At 39.4% G+C, this 19,348-nt stretch overlaps 1 pseudogene; it reads left to right on the top strand.

Moving 5' to 3' along the window:
• The first annotated feature begins 9,618 nt into the window (after positions 1-9,618).
• On the top strand, positions 9,619-11,328 carry LOC116583945 (annotated as a pseudogene).
• Positions 11,329-19,348: the final 8,020 nt, after the last annotated feature.

Raw genomic sequence — 19,348 nt, forward strand, 5'->3', positions numbered from 1 at the left:
CGGGGGGAGGGGCCGGCTCCCAGCAAGCGGCGGAGCAACCGCGCACAAAATCAGGACTTTTAAAAGTCTGTTCCGCTGAGGGACATCGCTCCAGAGGCTAAACCGGGGCAAACCCCACGTGGGGTCAGCGTGGCCTCAGGTCAGGCAGGGTCACAGAAGGATCGGGGATGTCTGAGTGTCACAGAGCTTGCGGGTATTGGAATGGGAAAGCCGGCTACAGAGACAGAGCCGACAGTAAGCTCACAGCTCGGTGTTACCTTGAATCGCTCGCAGGCTCGGTGAGCTCGGTGCACGGCCGGATGTCAGGCAGACGGGAGTAACTGGGCGCTGTTCTCTGAGGGCGCACTGAGGAGTGGGGCCCTGGGCTCTCAGCTCCTCCGGGCCGGAGACCAGGAGGCCGCCATTTGTATTCCCGTCCTCCGGAACTCTACGGAAAACGTTCAGGGAACAAAAGCTCCTGAAAAGCAAACCCAAGAGGATTACTCACCCGGGCCCCAGGTAAGGGCGGTGCAATTCCGCCTGGGGCAAAGACACATGAGAATCACTACACCAGGCCCCTCCCCCAGAAGATAAACAAGAAATCCAGCCAAGAACAAGTTCACCTACCAAGGAGTGCGGTTTCAATACCAAGGAGAGCAGCAAAATTCCAGAGGAGGAGAAAGCAAAGCACGGAACTCATGGCTTTTTCCCTGTGATTTTTTTTAGTCTTGCAGTTAATTTAATTTTTTTCTTTTTCATTTTTTGTTTTTTTTCTCGCCTTCTGGTAAAATTTTTTTTTAACTTTTACTTTTTTCTTTTTAAATGTTTTTTAACTAGTTTAATATATATTTTTTTTCTTTTTTATATTTTTCTTTATTTGTTTTCTTTTTTAAAAATTCTTTTCTTTTCTTTTTTTTTTCTTTCTTCCTTTTTGAACCTCTATTTATCCCCTTTCTCACCCCTCACGATTTGGGATCTCTTCTAATTTGGTTAAAGCATATTTTCCTGGGGTTGTTGCCACCCTTTTAGTATTTTCCTTGCTCCTTCATATACTCTTATCTGGACAAAATGACAAGACGGAAAAATTCAACACAAAAAAAAGAACAAGAGGCAGTACCGAAGGCTAGGGACCTAATCAATACAGACATTGGTAATATGTCAGATCTAGAGTTCAGAATGACAATTCTCAAGGTTCTAGCCGGGCTCAAAAAAGGCATGGAAGATATTAGAGAAACCCTCTCGAGAGATATAAAAGCCCTTTCTGGAGAAATAAAAGAACTAAAATCTAACCAAGTTGAACTCAAAAAAGCTATTAATGAGGTGCAATCAAAAATGGAGGCTCTCACTGCTAGGATAAATGAGGCAGAAGAAAGAATTAGTGATATAGAAGATCAAATGACAGAGAATAAAGAAGCTGAGCAAAAGAGGGACAAACAGCTACTGGACCACGAGGGGAGAATTCGAGAGATAAGTGACACCAAAGATGAAACAATATTAGAATAATTGGGATTCCAGAAGAAGAGGAAAAAGAGGGGGGAGCAGAAGGTATACTGGAGAGAATTATTGGGGAGAATTTCCCCAATATGGCAAAGGGAATGAGCATCAAAATTCAGGAGGTTCAGAGAATGCCCCTCAAAATCAATAAGAATAGGCCCACACCCCATCACCTAATAGTAAAATTTACAAGTCTCAGTGACAAAGAGAAAATCCTGAAAGCAGCCCGGGAAAAGAAGTCTGTAACATACAATGGTAAAAATATTAGATTGACAGCTGACTTATCCACAGAGACCTGGCAGGCCAGAAAGAGCTGGCATGATATTTTCAGAGCACTAAACGAGAAAAACATTCAGCCAAGAATACTATATCCAGATAGGCTATCACTGAAAATAGAAGGAGAGATTAAAAGCTTCCAGGACAAACAAAAAATGAAAGAATTTGCAAACACCAAACCAGCTATACAGGAAATATTGAAAGGGGTCCTCTAAGCAAAGAGAGAGCCTACAAGTGGTAGATCAGAAAGGAACAGAGACCATATACAGTAACAGTCACCTTACAGGCAATACAATGGCACTAAATTCATATCTCTCAAAAGTTACCCTGAATGTTAATGGGCTAAATGCCCAAGTCAAAAGACACAGGGTATCAGAATGGATAAAAAAACAAAACCCATCTATATGTTGCCTACAAGAAACTCATTTTAAGCCCGAAGACACCTCTAGATTTAAAGTGAGGGGGTCGAAAAGAATTTACCATGCTAATGGACATCAGAAGAAAGCAGGAGTGGCAATCCTTATATCAGATCAATTAGATTTTAAGCCAAAGACTATAATAAGAGATGAGGAAGTACACTATGTCATACTCAAAGGGTCTGTCCAACAAGAAGATTTAACAATTTTAAATATCTATGCCCCCAACGTGGGAGCAGCCAACTATATAAACCAATTAATAACAAAATCAAAGAAACACATCAACAATAATACAATAATAGTAGGGGACTTTAACACTCCCCTCACTGAAATGGACAGATCATTCAAGCAAAAGATCAACAAGGAAATAAAGGCCTTAAGCGACACACTGGACCAGATGGACATCACAGATATATTCAGAACATTTCATCCCAAAGCAACAGAATACACATTCTTCTCTAGTGCACATGGAACATTCTACAGAATAGATCACATCCTCGGTCCTAAATCAGGACTCAACCGGTATCAAAAGATTGGGATCATTCCCTGCATATTTTCAGACCACAATGCTCTAAAGCTAGAACTCAACCACAAGAGGAAGTTTGGAAAGAACCCAAATACAAAGAAAGAACGCAAAGACTAAACAGCATCCTTCTAAAGAATGAATGGGTCAACCGGGAAATTAAAGAAGAATTGAAAAAAATCATGGAAACAAATGATAATGAAAATACAACGGTTCAAAATCTGTGGGACACAACAAAGGCAGTCCTGAGAGGAAAATATATAGCGGTACAAGCCTTTCTCAAGAAACAAGAAAGGTCTCAGGTACACAACCTAACCCTACACTTAAAGGAGCTGGAGAAAGAACAAGAAAGAAACCCTAAGCCCAGCAGGAGAAGAGAAATCATAAAGATCAGAGCAGAAATCAATGAAATAGAAACCAAAAAAACAATAGAACAAATCAACGAAACTAGGAGCTAGTTCTTTGAAAGAATTAATAAAATTGATAAACCTCTGGCCCAACTTATCAAAAAGAAAGGAGAAAGGACCCAAATAAATAAAATCATGAATGAAAGAGGAGCGATCACAACTAACACCAAAGAAATACAAACTATTATAAGAACATACTATGAGCAACTCTATGCCAACAAATTTGACAATCTGGAAGAAATGGATGCATTCCTAGAAACATATAAACTACCACAACTGAACCAGGAAGAAATAGAAAGCCTGAACAGACCCAAAACCAGTAAGAAGATTGAAACAGTCATTAAAAATCTCCAAACAAACAAAAGCCCAGGGCCAGACGGCTTCCCGGGGGAATTCTACCAAACATTTAAAGAAGAACTAATTCCTATTCTCCTGAAACTGTTCCAAAAAATAGAAATGGAAGGAAAACTTCCAAACTCATTTTATGAGGCCAGCATCACCTTGATCCCAAAACCAGACAAGGATCCCATCAAAAAAGAGAGCTATAGACCAATATCCTTGATGAACACAGATGCGAAAATACTCACCAAAATACTAGCCAATCGGATTCAACAGTACATTAAAAGGATCATTCACCACGACCAAGTGGGATTTATTCCAAGGCTGCAAGGTTGGTTCAACATCCACAAATCAGTCAATGTGATACAACACATCAATAAAAGAAAGAACAAGAACCATATGATACTCTCAATAGATGCTGAAAAAGCATTTGACAAAGTACAGCATCACTTCCTGATCAAAACTCTTCAAAGTGTAGGGATAGAGGGCTCATACCTCAATATCATCAAAGCCATCTATGAAAAACCCACCGCAAATATCATTCTCAATGGAGAAAAACTGAAAGCTTTTCCGCTAAGGTCAGGAACATGGCAGGGATATCCATTATCACCACTGCTATTCAACATAGTACTAGAGGTCCTAGCCTCAGCAATCAGACAACAAAAGGAAATTAAAGGCATCCAAATCAGCAAAGAAGAAGTCAAATTATCACTCTTCGCAGATGATATGATACTATATGTGGAAAACCCAAAAGACTCCACTCCAAAACTGCTAAAACTTGTACAGGAATTCAGTAAAGTGTCAGGATATAAAATCAATGCACAAAAATCAGTTGCATTTCTCTACACCAACAACAAGACAGAAGAAAGAGAAATTAGGAGTTAATCCCATTTACAATTGCACCCCAAACCATAAGATACCTAGGAATAAACCTAACCAAAGAGGCACAGAATCTATACTCAGAAAACTGAAAGAAATTGAGGAAGACATAAAGAAATCGAAAAATGTTCCATGCTCCTGGATTGGAAGAATAAATATTGTGAAAATGTCTATGCTACATAAAACAATCTACACATTTAATGCAATTCCTATTAAAGTACCATCCTTATTTTTCAAAGAAATGGAACAAATAATTCTAAAATTTATATGGAACCAGAAAAGACCTCGAATAGCCAAAGGGATATTGAAAAAGAAAGCCAACGTTGGTTGCATCACAATTCCGGACTTCAAGCTCTATTACAAAGCTGTCTTCATCAAGACAGCATGGTACTGGCACAAAAACAGACACATAGATCAATGGAACAGAATAGAGAGCCCAGAAATAGACCCTCAACTCGATGGTCAACTAATCTTCGACAAAGCAGGAAAGAATGTCCAATGGAAAAAACACAGCCTCTTCAATAAATTGTGCTGGGAAAACTGGACAGCCACATGCAGAAAAATGAAATTGGACCATTTCCTTACACCACACACAAAAATAGACTCAAAATGGATGAAGGACTTCAATGTGAGAAAGGAATCTATCAAAATTCTTGAGGAGAACACAGGCAGCAACCTCTTCGACCTCAGCCGCAGCAACATCTTCCAAGGAACAATGCCAAAGGCAAGGGAAGCAAGGGCAAAAATGAACTATTGGGATTTCATCAAGATCAAAAGCTTTTGCACAGCAAAGGAAACAGTTAACAAAACCAAAAGACAACTGACAGAATGGGAGAAGATATTTGCAAACGACATATCAGATAAAGGGCTAGTGTCCAGAGTCTATAAAGAACTTAGCAACTCAACACCCAAAGAACAAATAATCCAATCAAGAAATGGGCAGAGGACATGAACAGACATTTCTGCAAAGAAGACATCCAGATGGCCAACAGACACATGAAAAAGTGCTCCATATCACTCGGCATCAGGGAAATACAAATCAAAACCACAATGAGATATCACCTCACACCAGTCAGAATGGCTAAAATCAACAAGTCAGGAAATGACAGATGCTGGCGAGGATGCGGAGAAAGGGGAACCCTCCTACACTGTTGGTAGGAATGCAAGCTGGTGCAGCCACTCTGGAAAACTGCATGGAGGTTCCTCAAAATGTTGAAAATAGAACTGCCCTATGACCCAGCAATTGCACTATTGGGTATTTACCCTAAGGATACAAACGTAGTGATCCAAAGGGGCACGTGCACCCGAATGTTTATAGCAGCAATGTCCACAATAGCCAAACTATGGAAAGAACCTAGATGTCCATCAACAGATGAATGGATCAAGAAGATGTGGTATATATACACAATGGAATACTATGCAGCCATCAAAAGAAATGAAATCTTGTCATTTGTGACAACATGGATGGAACTAAAGTGTATCATGCTTAGCGAAATAAGTCAAGCAGAGAAAAACAACTATCATATGATCTCCCTGATATGAGGAAGTGGTGATGCAACATGGGGGCTTAAGTGGGTAGGAGAAGAATAAATGAAACAAGATGGGAATGGGAGGGAGACAAACCATAAGTGACTCTTAATCTCACAAAACAAACTGAGGGTTGCTGGGGGGAGGGGGTTTGGGAGAAGTGGGTGGGATTATGGATATTGGGGAGGGTATGTGCTTTGGTGAGTGCTGTGAAGTGTGTAAACCTGGTGATTCACAGACCTGTACCCCTAGGGACTAAAAATATATGTTTATAAAAAATAAAAAAATTTAAAAAAAAGGATAAACATGTGAAAATGTCTATGCACCCTGCAAGGGAGCACCTAAAACATAAAGCAAATATTAACTGACTTGAGGTAGAAATAGAGAACCAATACAATAAAAGTAGGGCTTTTGATACCCCACTTACCTCAGTAAGTAGATGTTCCAGATAAAGAATACTACTATTGACCAGTTGACCTTAAGTGACCCATTAGACTGGATGGAATTAATAAATACAAAAATTCCACCCTCAGACAACAGAACACAGTTTTGTTTTGTTTTGTTCTGTTTTGTTTTTTCAAGTCCACGTGGAACATTCTCCAGGATAGATTACATATTAGGACACAAAAAAAGTCAACAAATTCATGAAATCAGGGGAAGCATCTTGTCTGACCACCATGTTATGAAACTAGAAATCAAGTACCGAAGAAAACTGGAAAAATACACAAATATGTAGAGTCTAAGAAACATGGTAGCAAAAACCAATGGGGTCTATAAAGAAATGAAAGAGAAAATTTTCAAAATACAAAGAGAAAATGAAAATGGAAATCCAATGTTCCAAAAGTATTAGAACCCAGGCAACGGCACTGCTAAGAGGGAAGGTCATAGTGACCAATGCAGATCTACCTCAAGAAACAAAATAAATCTCAAATACTCAAACACTCTAACTTTACATTAAGGGGAAAAAGGTTGAAAATGGCCTAAAATTAGAAGAGAGAAAAAAGTAAAGATCAGAGCGAGAAGAAGTGAGAGACTAAAAAAGAGCAAGCAGGGGCGCCTGGGTGGCTCAGTGCGTTGAGCCGCTGCCTTCGGCTCGGGTCATGATCTCGGGGTCCTGGGATCGAGTCCCTCATCGGGCTCTCTGCTCGATGGGGAGCCTGCTTCCCTCTCTCTCTCTGCCCACCTCTCTTCCTGCTTGTGATCTCTCTCTGTCTAATAAATAAATAAATAAATAAATCTTAAAAAAAAAAAAAGAGCAAGCAAAGATCTATGAAACTAAGAGCTGGTTCTTTGTAAAGATAAACAAACGGAAGCATTTTTTAAATTTATTTTTATTTATTTATTTATTTATTTATTTGACAGAGAGAGAGAGAGATCACAAGTGGGCAGAGAGACAGGCAGAGAGAGAGGAGGAAGCAGGCTCTCCGCTGAGCAGAGAGCCCGATGCGGGGCTTGATCCCAGGACCCTGAGATCATGACCTGAGCTGAAGGCAGAGGCTTTAACCCACTGAGCCACCCAGGTACCCCAAAACTGATGCATCTTTAATCAGACCAGCTAAGAAGAATGAATTACTCTAAATAAATAAGAAAGAAGACAAATTATAACCAAAACTACATAAATACAAAGGAACATAAAACAATAATAATTTATATCACAAAAAATTAGACAGCCTAGAATTAAATAAATTCCTAGAAACACACCATCTTTCAACACTGAATTAGGAGGAAGTAGAAAATCTGGAAGGACCAAAGTAGGAATGCAATGGAATCTCTTATTTAAAGGAAAAAAAGATTGCAATGGAATCTCTTGTTTAAAGGGGGAAACAACAACAACAACAACAACAACTCACCATGCACCTGGGCGACTCAGCTGGTGAAGGAAGTACCTGCCTTCTGCTCAGGATCCCAGAGTGGGGAGGGCAGAGGGGCATGGAACCCAGCATGCAGCTCCCTGCTTAGCGAGGAGTCTGGTTCTCCCCCTCTGTTGCTCATGCTCTCTGGCACCCACTGTGCTCTCCCTCTCTCTCTCTATCTCTCTCTCAAATAAATAAATAAATTCTTAAAAATGAAAAAAACAAAATGCCCACCAAAAACAAAAATTCAGGACCAGGTGGACTCACAGGTGAACTACATCAAATGTTTAAAGGATAAATAATACCTGTTGGTGGGAATGCAAGCTGGTGCAGCCACTCTGGAAAACAGCATGGAGGTTCCTCAAAATGTTGAAAATAGAACTGCCCTATGACCCAGCAATTGCACTATTGGGTATTTACCCTAAGGATACAAATGTAGTGATCCAAAGGGGCACGTGCACCCGAATGTTTATAGCAGCAATGTCCACAATAGCCAAACTATGGAAAGAACCTAGATGTCCATCAACAGATGAATGGATCAAGAAGATGTGGTATATATACACAATGGAATACTATGCAGCCATCAAAAGACATGAAATCTTGCCATTTGCGACAACATGGATGGAACTAGAGCGTATCATGCTTAGCGAAATAAGTCAAGCAGAGAAAGACAACTATCATATGATCTCCCTGATATGAGGAAGTGGTGATGCAACATGGGGGCTTAAGTGGGTAGGAGAAGAATAAATGAAACAAGATGGGATTGGGAGGGAGACAAACCATAAGTGACTCTTAATCTCACAAAACAAACTGAGGGTTGCTGGGGGGAGGGGGTTTGGGAGAAGTGGGTGGGATTATGGATATTGGGGAGGGTATGTGCTTTGGTGAGTGCTGTGAAGTGTGTAAACCTGGTGATTCACAGACCTGTACCCCTAGGGACTAAAAATATATGTTTATAAAAAATAAAAAATTAATTAAAAAAAATAATAATACCTATTCTCTAATCATCCCTCCTCTCCCTCCATAAAACCCCACAGAGATAGAAACACTCCCAAACCTTTTTCAGGTAGCCTTTATTACCCTGACACCAAAACCAGAGACATACAAAAAGAAAAAAAAATATATGAATTAACATCCTTGATGAACACACATGCAGAAATTCTACATGAAAAGCAAAGCAAAGATTATCTGTGGAGCATAAGGAATAAGATGGAGGACATAGGGAGATGGAGAGGAGGAGTTGGGGGAAAATGGAAGGGGAGAAGAACCATGACTGTGGACTCTGAAAAACAATCTGAGGGTTTTGAAGGGGTGGGGCCGTGGGAAGTTGGGGGAGCCAGGTGTTGGGTATTATGGAGGGCACGCATTGCATGGAGCACTGGGTGTGGTGCATAAGCAATGAATTCTGGAGCATTGAAAAGAAATTAAAAAAAAAAGAAATTTACAAAAAATAATAAAAATCAATAATGCATTAAAGGGATCATACACCATAACCAGGTGGAATCTTTTCCAAGTACAGATACTTTAACATCCACTAGTCAGTTGCCATGATATGTATACTACATTAACAAAATGAAGGCTACAAATCCATACAGTTATCCCAATAGATGCGGAAAAAGCATTTGACTAAATTTAGCATTCATTTATGATTAAAAAAAAATTCTCAACAAATTCTGGAGATGTAATGTGGACCAATGCATGTATAATTAAGAATACCATATTGCATATTTGAAATTTTCTCAGGGTAGATTTTAAATGTTATCACCAAAAAACAGGAAAGAAATAAAAAAAACAAACAACACAAGAAAGTGGAAAACTATTAACAATGTTGTTAAGTGATGGATATATTAATGAGCATGACTGCGTCAATTATTTCACAATGTATATGTATATCTTAACAGCAGATTCCCTCTCCAGGCTGAGCCATGCACCAGGTCCCCCAGGCTGCAGCTTTTCCTCCCCTGATAGCAGAGAAGCCAACCCCTTTGCTGCCTCGCCAACCCCAGCCACAGCCTGGCAACTGGAGGATGTCCCAGCACTCCAGACACCGCCTTGCGCTCCAGAGCAAGGGCAGGACCAAAGGAGGAACAGCCCCCAATGGCCTCCAGCGACTAGCTGGAGGGCAGGTTGCTGGGATCCCTCCATCTCCTCTCCCTAAAGCTTCGAGGTGTGGAGGAGTGGCCTCACTTCCAGCCCTTGTCTCTGCAGCCACACACAGCCATCCCAAGTTGGAGAGGAGCAGGGTTGGCGGAGCTTGCGGGTGGATGCCAGAAAGGACCTGATCGGGAAGCCTGGCAGAGCCCTTGGAACTATCCCCGGAGGAGAAGCCCTGTGAGCCGGAAGCGCCACCACAGCAGGAGCAGAGAGGAGCAGCAGTTGCCTACTGGCCTTTGGCTAACCAAGTTCACCGGATACAGGATAGCATAAGCTGATCACAAGAGAACTGTTCACAAAATTGAAGTGCCTTGGAAAAGTCTCCTTTGGAGGTTTTTGATGGAATTGATAGCTGTACCCAGCCAGTGGTTGCTGTTAAAATCATAGACCTCGAGGAAGCTGCAGATAAAATTGAAGACATTCAGCAAAAAATAACAGTTTGGGGTCAGTGAGACAGCTGATATGTACCAAAAATAGTATGCATCATTTTTAAAGGATTCAAATGGATAATAATTAAATACCCTTATGGTGGTTCAGCTCTGGATCTCATTGGAGCTGCTCCATTTGATGAGTTCCAGATAACTATCACGCTAAAGGGAATTTTGAAAGGTTTGGGCTATCTGCATTGAGAAATGAAAATTTGCGGAGACATAAAGGCTCCCAATGTCTTGCTGTCAGAAGAAGAGCATGTTAAACTCGATGACTTTGGAGTTGCTGGCCACCTGGCAGATACGTAAGTTAAAGGAAATACATTTGTGGGAACACCAATTTGGATGGCTCCTGAAGTCATTTAACAGCCAACTTATGACTCAAAAGCTGACACTGGGTCATTGGGAAGTACTACTACTACGCTGAACTCTGATACACATCCAATGGGAGTTCTGTTTCTTATCCAAAACAAACAAACAAGCAGACAGACAAAACCCCACCCCACAATTGTCCAATCCTTGTTGGAGACTTCACTAAATCCTCTAAGGAGTTTCTGATGCTTGCCTGAAAGATTCCTCATTTCGTACTATAGCTAAGAAACTTCTGAAACACAAATTCATTGTAAAGGGTTCAAAGAAAACTTCTTACCTGACCAAACTGATTGATTTAAGAGATGGAAGGCAGAAGGGCACAACTGTAGTGACTCTGACTCTGAGGGCTCTGATTCACAGACCACCAGCAGAGGAAATAATACTCATTCTGACTGGAGTTTTACCACTCCACAAAAGAAGCCTGATGCAAAGAAACTATAGAATGGGGTAGAGGAGATGTTGTGCAAACCCTGAGCTGTTTGTCTGTGGTAATCATACCCATGTTTGTGGAACTTAAACAGCAGGATGAGAATAATGCTAGCAGGAATCAGGCTGCTGATTCCTGAAGAACTTGAGAGAAGTACTGCTATGGCTGAAGCAACCTGTCCTCGTACCACAAATAAAATAGTGAAGAAATTAACTGAAAATTTTCAAAAGTGATCAACAGATGAATTCCCCTAAGGAACTTGGCTTCCATTTCACACGGACCCAGAGAAACCCAACAACGCTACTTTAACCTTAACAATGCTTAACTCAGGAGCTTCATGTAGCTTTTGGATCTTTGCACCGTTGAAGATCTAGAAGAAGCTATTCAGCTATTTTGTGATAATGTTTATTATTTTATATCTTAAAGAGATTATTTTGTAAGGAATAATTTTTAAAGAGATTTTATTTATTTATTTGTCAGAGAGAGGGACAGAGATAACAGAGTACAAGCAGGTGGAGAGGCAGGCAGGGGAGAGGGAGAAGAAGTCTCTCTGCTCAAATGAGGGACTCCATCTGATCTGAGGGCCTTCAGATCATGACCTGAGCTGGCTGAGCCACCCAGGCATCCCAAGGAACAACTTTCAATACTATAATTTCACCTGTAATCTACTAAATGCTGAGATACAGGTCTGCTTTTATAGTGTCATTATTACTTACATTACTGGGATGATTACCTTTCATGTTTTGATCTTTAGGTGACTCTACATTCATGAAACCTACACGTCTTTCAAGGTCATCCTAAATATTCAACTTTTGTAAATCTTCAAGCCTCAAAACACTTAAAAAAAAAAAGATTACATGTCTGAAGATGACTACTGGTGGGGAGGTGGAAACAAGTCACAGCTTCTTAAGGAAGAAGTTTTTTATAAGCTCTTGGAAATGAAACCTGGAAACATATTGATGCTCCTGCCAAGGTGGGATGATATTCTGGGCAGCTCACTGATGATCCCATTTGAGAGCCCTATGTTTGAGGCATTTATAGCAGAGAACATGTAGCAACAGAGGTACATGTTGGTATGCATATTGACCTCCTTCAGAAGAGGCAATTAACCTTCAGAAGAGGCAATTAACCCTTATTTAACACAGGTGGAAATTTAAAGCAGTACTAATTAGCCAAGGATGGGTTTTTGGCAATACTGGAGGAATTAGGCTTTGTTTTTAAAATCTTCAACTCATACTGCATATTATGTGCTTAGATTTGGACACCATTAAAAAAGGTTGATAATTTTTATTAAATACCTGATCAATAGGTTGGACAGAATTTACACCAGCATATTATTGCTGTGGTAGTATAAACTATGTATTCATTTTTGTGCTTCACAATTATCTATACATAAGCATCATTGTTCATCTTTGAAAGGGTATTTTAATAAGTTATTTCTAGTTTTATGGAAAATAACCATATTACAGAATAACTTGTGTCTATACAAAGTTAAGTTACACTGAATGGGTAATTTCCAGTTTTATTTGTGGTACTATCATGTGGTTAAATAGCTCTTTTCTTTTAAGCCGTGTGTGTGTGTGTGTGTGTGTCTGTGTGTGTGTGTGTGTCTTATCTAAGTTCTGAACTGGGGCTATATTTCAGTATTGGTAGGATTATTGATATTAACTAGTTTTGCTAGTTAATGTTTTATTGTTTGTATCTGCACAGTTCAGTTTTTGCAAAGAAATCACTTCTAAAAATCTGAATAATTGTCAAATATTGGAAGAAAGATGTTCTTCAAATGAAGAATACAGATTTTAGTCAAAGTGGCCATTACTTTCTCTTTCTTCATAGTAATACAGATATTTTTAAAAATTGCATGGAGGACATGGGGAGTTAGAGAGAAGGGGGTTGGGGTAAATTGGAAGGGGAGGTGAATCATGAGAGATTATGGACTCTGAAAAACAATTTGAGGGGTTTGAAGTGGCAGGGGGGTGGGAGGTCAGGGTACCAGGTGGTGGGTATTATAGAGAGCAAGGATTGCATGGATTGCATGGTGTGGTGAAAAAATAATGATACTGTTATGCTAAAAATAAATAAATGAAAAAAAAATTTCTTTTTAGTGATCCAGAATTCATTGTTTATTCACCACACCCAGAGCTCCATAATATCCACCACCCGGCTCACATAAACTCTAACTCCCTCCCCCTCCAAAACTCTCATATTTTTTCTCAGAGTCCACAGTCTCTCATGGTTCAAAAACAAATATAAAGATCAGTGGAACAGAGTAGAGAGCCCAGATATGGACCCTCAACTTTATGGTCAAATAATCTCTGAAAAAGCAGAGAAAAATATACAGTGGAAAAAAGACAGTCTCTTCAATCAATGGTGCTAGGAAAATTGGACAGCTATGTGTAGAAGAATGAAACTTGACCATTCTCTTACACCATACACAAAGATAAACTCAAAATGGATGAAAAACCTTATCGTGAGGCAGGAATCCATGAGACTCCTAGAGGAGAACATAGGCAGTAACCTCTTTGACATTGGCCACAGAAACTTCTTTCAAGATATGTGTCCAAAGACAAAGGAAACAAAAACAAAATTAACATAGTCATTTAAAGAAGTCCTGGTCATGTTGTATGCCAAGAAATTTCTTTTCATTAGTGCCTATCCTGTGACAATAGTTTCAACACATTGTATTTTGAAGTAATGATTCAGTTGAAATTTTTACCTGCTATGTAATTGACCTCAATTGCTGGTTATTACCATAGCGATTGGAAAATAATTTTGTAAATCATGTCATGGATTAAAATAGTATTTTTGTTAAAGGAAAAGCAACACACATATAAATTGATTATTTGAAACCTTACAATAGAGCTGCAACATGGATAGGAATTGTATTGCTTATTAGTCCTTAGTTATCAGCCCTATAAACTGTCTCCAGGTGCAGCGTACTCCAGTGCTATGGGAGGCAGAGTTAGAAAAGCAATCTGAGGGTTTTGAAGGGGTGGGAGGTGGGAGGTTGGGGGATCCAGGTGGTGGGTATTGGAGAGGTCACAGATTGCATGGAGCACTGGGTGTGGTGCAAAAACAATGAATACTGTTACGTTGAAAAAATTAAAAATTAAAAAATATACATACCTAAATTTCATGGTCACTAAAACCTCCTCAATGAAACAGAACAAGACATCATTTTGTACATACACCATAAATGTATACAAACTATGTCAATTACATGACTAAAGCTGAAAATGACAATTGTCTAAAAGAAAAGAAGGAAAGAGAAAAGAAGAGAAGAAAGAAAAGAAAAAAAAGAAAAGAAAAGAAATAAAACAATTCAATCCAGAAAATCAACTTTTTGGTGTTTACCTGATGAAAGGAAACACTAGTTCAAAAAGATAGATACACCTATATGTTCATCTCAGCATTATTTGGAACATCCAAGATACAGAAATAAACTAAATGTTCACTGAAACCTGAATGGATAAAAAGATGCAAGACACACACACACACACACAATGGCATCATACAGATAGATAGACGATAGATGATGGATAGATAGATGATAGATATATCTATCTATCATCTGTATATATAGCTGTATATCCATCTATCATCTATCTATCTATGTATCTAGCAAATCTATGGCTCTATATGGTGGATAGAGTATTACTTAGCCATAAAAAATCATAGAAGCTTACCACTTGCAACAACATGGATGGAAAGCAAAAGAAGTCAATCAGATAAATATTAATACCATACAATCTCATTTATGTGGAATCTGAAAAAAATGGACAAACAAAACAAAATAGAAACAGACTCATAAATACAGACAACAAACTGTGGTTGCCAAAGGAAAAGTGTATAGGAGAATGGGTGAAACTGATCGAAGGGGCTAAGAGATATAAACTACCAATTACAAAATAAGAGGATAAAATATATATTATAATGAACATAGTTAATAATATTGTAATAACTTTGTATGGTGGCAGAGTTAAATGGTTAATATTTCATGATGTATAAAAATATTGAACCACTAGGTTGTACTTCTGAAACTAATATAACATTGTGGCTCAATAAGAATCCAATAAGAATCTTTGAACATGCAGGGATGAGAGTAATAATTTTGAGCTTTACAGTGTGATCAAATGTACCATGTTATCAACCTACAATAAATCATTATGCATATAATTTGTTGTGTGAAAGACCTACTGAAACCATAAATCAAAACCCAGCACTAAAACACAAATGAAAAGTAGAAAAGGATGTGAGCACATCACTAAGGAAATTGTCAACGTATGAAGAAAGCAAGCAGAGGATGGCAGGAGAGAACCACAAAAATAGCCAGAAAACAATTAACAAAATGGAAATAGGCACATAGTAATCCATGATTACATTAAATGTAAATGGAATAAATTCCCCAATCAAAAAACATAGAGTAGATGTTTGGATTGAAAATGAGCCCCCATGGAATGGGAGAAGATATTTGCAAATGACAGGACAGACAAAAGGTTGATATCCAGGATCTATAATGAACCCCTCAAACTCAACACACACACAACAGACAATCATATCAAAAAATGGGCAGAAGATATGAACAGAGGCTTCTCCATTGAAGACATACAAATGGCTATCAGACACACGAAAAAATGTTCATCATCACTAGCCCTCAGGGAGATTCAAGTTAAAACCACATTGAGATATCACCTTATACCAGTTAAAATGGCCAAAATTAACAAGACAGGAAACAACATGTGTTGGAGGGGATGTGGAGAAAGGGGAACCCTCTTCCACTGTTGGTGGGAATGCAAGTTGGTGCAGCCTCTTTGGAGAACAGTGTGGAGATTTCTCAAGAAATTAAAAACAAAACTTCCCTATAACCCTGCCACTGCACTCCTGGGTATTTACCCCCAAAGATACAGATGTAGTGAAAAGAAGGGCCATCTGTACCCCCAATGTTTATAGAAGCAATGGCCACGGTCGCCAAACTGTGGAAAGAACCAAGATACCCTTCAACGGATGATTGGATAAGGAAGATGTGGTCCATATACACTATGGAGTATTATGCCTCCATCAGAAAGGATGAATACCGAACTTTTGTAGCAACATGGACGGGACTGGAAGAGATTATGCTGAGTGAAATAAGTCAAGCAGAGAGAGTCAATTATCATATGGTTTCACTTATTTGTGGAGTATAACAAATGGCTGGAGGACATGGGTAATTAGAGAAGAGAAGGGAGTTGGGGGAAATTGGAAGGGAAGGTGAACCATGAGAGACTATGGACTCTGAAAAACAATCCGAGGGGTTTGAATTGACGGGTGGGTGGGAGGTTGGGGTACCAGGTGGTGGGTATTATAGAAGGCACGGATTGCATGGAGCACTGGGTGTGGTGAAAAAATAATGAATACTGTTATGCCGAAAATAAATAAAAAATAGATAAATTAAAAAAAAGAAACCAATTTTAATTTCCCTTTATCTCTTGAAAGTTGAGTCCTTTAATAAAGATATCAAGATACACCCAGCGAGAACCAAAATAACCTTCCTCGCCCACCTTGAGGATTTATAACCACCCTCCCATCTTTTTCCTGTCAATGTTTCTGTGTATTTCTTTTTGTTCTGGTATTATATAAATCTTATTCTTGGGGTTCATTTTGGCTGGGTTCTTCTTTTTCTTTTATTTTTTTTTTTCTTGTCATTTACTTTTGTCAGTCTTTTTGTTTGTCTGTTTTTGGTCATATACCTCAAAGAACTTACTTTGAGGGACCATTTGGTCTGGCTTCTCTCTTTTTTCTTTTCTCCTTCTCTCTCTCTCTTTTTCTTTTTTTCTTTCTTTTTAGTGGTGACTTCTGATCACTCCAAAACTTTCCAGGGTGCACCTTCCATGGATCGTGGTTGATATATTCAGCCAGACATCTCCTCAATGACTTCTCACCAAAATGACTAGGAGGAGGAATACCCAACAGAGGAAGAATTCAGAGACTACCCTCTCCCACAGAACCATTGGATATGGACATAAACAGTATGTCAGGAAGGGAATTCAGGGTAACAGTTCTCCAGGCAACGGCTCGGTTGGAGAAAATAATCAGGGACAACATAGAATCTCAAAGGATGGAAGTGAGAGCCACCTGGCAGTAGTTAAAAATGCTATCAATGAGATCCAATCTAATCTAAATACTCTCTAACAGCAGAGTAACCGAGGCAGAAGATAGAATTAGTGATTCAGAGGACAAACTCATAGAGAAAAAGGACCAGGAGGACGCATGGAACAAACAGCTTAGAAGCCATGAAAACAGAATTAGGGAAATAAGTGATGCCGTGAAACATTCCAACATCAGAATGATTGGGATCCCTGAGGGGGTGGAGGAAGGGAGAAGACTGGAAGATATACTCGAACAAATTCTGGATGAAAATGTCCCCAGTATGGGGAATGGAACAAGGTTCATGCTCTAGAGGCAGAAAGGACACCCACCAAGATCAAAGAATCTAGAAAGATCTCCAGACACTTGCTTGGGAAATTTACAAATCATGATTTTAGACAAGAGCTTCTGAGGCAGCTAGGGAGAAAGAGATTCTTTATGTACAGAGGAAGTCCATCAGAATAACATCAGACCTGTCCACAGAAACCTGGCAAGCCAGAAAGGGCTGGCAAGACATATTCAGGGCACTAAATGAGAAGAACTTGCAGCTGAGAATACTTTATCCAGCAAGACTGACATTCAAAATGGAAGGGGGGCTAAAGAGCTTCCAAGACAGGATTTAAAAGAATCCAAGATTTAAAAGAATACGTGATCACCAAGCTGGCACTGCAGAAATATTAAGTGGGGGGTGCTTTATAAAAGAAGAAAGAACCCAAGTGTGACAAAGAACAGAAATTTATGGAGACAATCTATATAAACAAGGACTTCAGAGGCAACATGATGTCAAGAAAAACGTATCTGTCAACAATCACTCTCAACGTGAACAGACTAAATGCTCCCATAAAACGACACAGGGTTGCAAATTGGATAAAACGACAGGACCCGTCCACATGCTGTCTACAAGAGGAGCATTTGGAACCTAAAGATACAACCAGACTGAAAGTGACAGGATGGAGAATCATCATTCATACCAACGGGCCTCAAAAGAAAGGTGAGGTAGTGATTCTCGTATCAGATAAGTCAGATTTTAAGCTAAAGACTGTATTCAGAGATACAGAAGGACACTGCCTCATTCTGAAAGGGTCTATCCACCAAGAAGTTCTAACAATTGTAAATATTTATGCCCCCAATATGGGAGCAGCCAAATACATAAGCCTTTTTTGTTAAATTAAAATGAAGAGTCATATTGATATGAGTATATTAGCTGTAGGGGATCTTAACACACTGCTCTCAGTAACAGACAGATCATCCAAACAGAAAATCAATAAGGAAACAAGAGCATTCAGTGACACACTGGACAAGATGGACCTCATAGATATATACAGAACATTCCATCCTAAAACAACAGAATGCTCATTCTTCTCGAGTGCACATGGAACTTTCTCCAGAATAGACTACATACTGAGTCACAAATCAGGGCTCAATTGATACCAAAAGACTGAGATTATTCCCTGCCCCTTCTTAGACCACAGTGCTTTGAAACTGGAACTCAACCACAAGAAAAAGTTTGGAAGGAAATCAAACACTTGGAAGCTAGAGATCAGCCTGCTGAAGAACACTTAAAAGTATACTGCAATATCCCTTCCGACCACTAGAATGACAGTTTTAAAAATCAGAAAATAACAAGTGTTGATGAGGTTGTAGAGAATGTGGTAGAATGCTTAAACATTACTGTGGGAAAGTACAGGGGGATGTTCCTTGTCCAACAGCTTGGATGTTCATCAACAAGTAATCCTGGAGTTACCATGAGGGTCTGGCACTTAATTCCTACATAGATATTCAAAAGTATTGGGAAAAATTGACATTCAAAGAAAAACATACATGAATATTCATTGTGGTACTATGTGGTACTATGCCACATTTCTCAATTCTGGCACCTCAATGTTGTATTAAATTTAAAGTGCTGCCATGACATCTTTGAGCCTCTGAGGGCTCCAGCGCCTAGCATGAGTTCCTGTGTTCTTGCTGGATATGACCCCCACACAGTACAAAGCCTCCTCGCCTAGGTAGTTCCTCTGTCAGCCAAAGCAGCTTAATGTCATTTGGTCAACCTAACAGATTTCCCATCACTGCCAGACCATGCAATTACTCAAACAAACTAATCACATCCTCTTTGAGGAATCAGGTATCACTTGACACCACAAAACCAAG

The sequence above is a fragment of the Mustela erminea genome, chromosome Y (assembly GCF_009829155.1).
Source record: "Mustela erminea isolate mMusErm1 chromosome Y, mMusErm1.Pri, whole genome shotgun sequence".
NCBI lineage: Eukaryota > Metazoa > Chordata > Mammalia > Carnivora > Mustelidae > Mustela > Mustela erminea.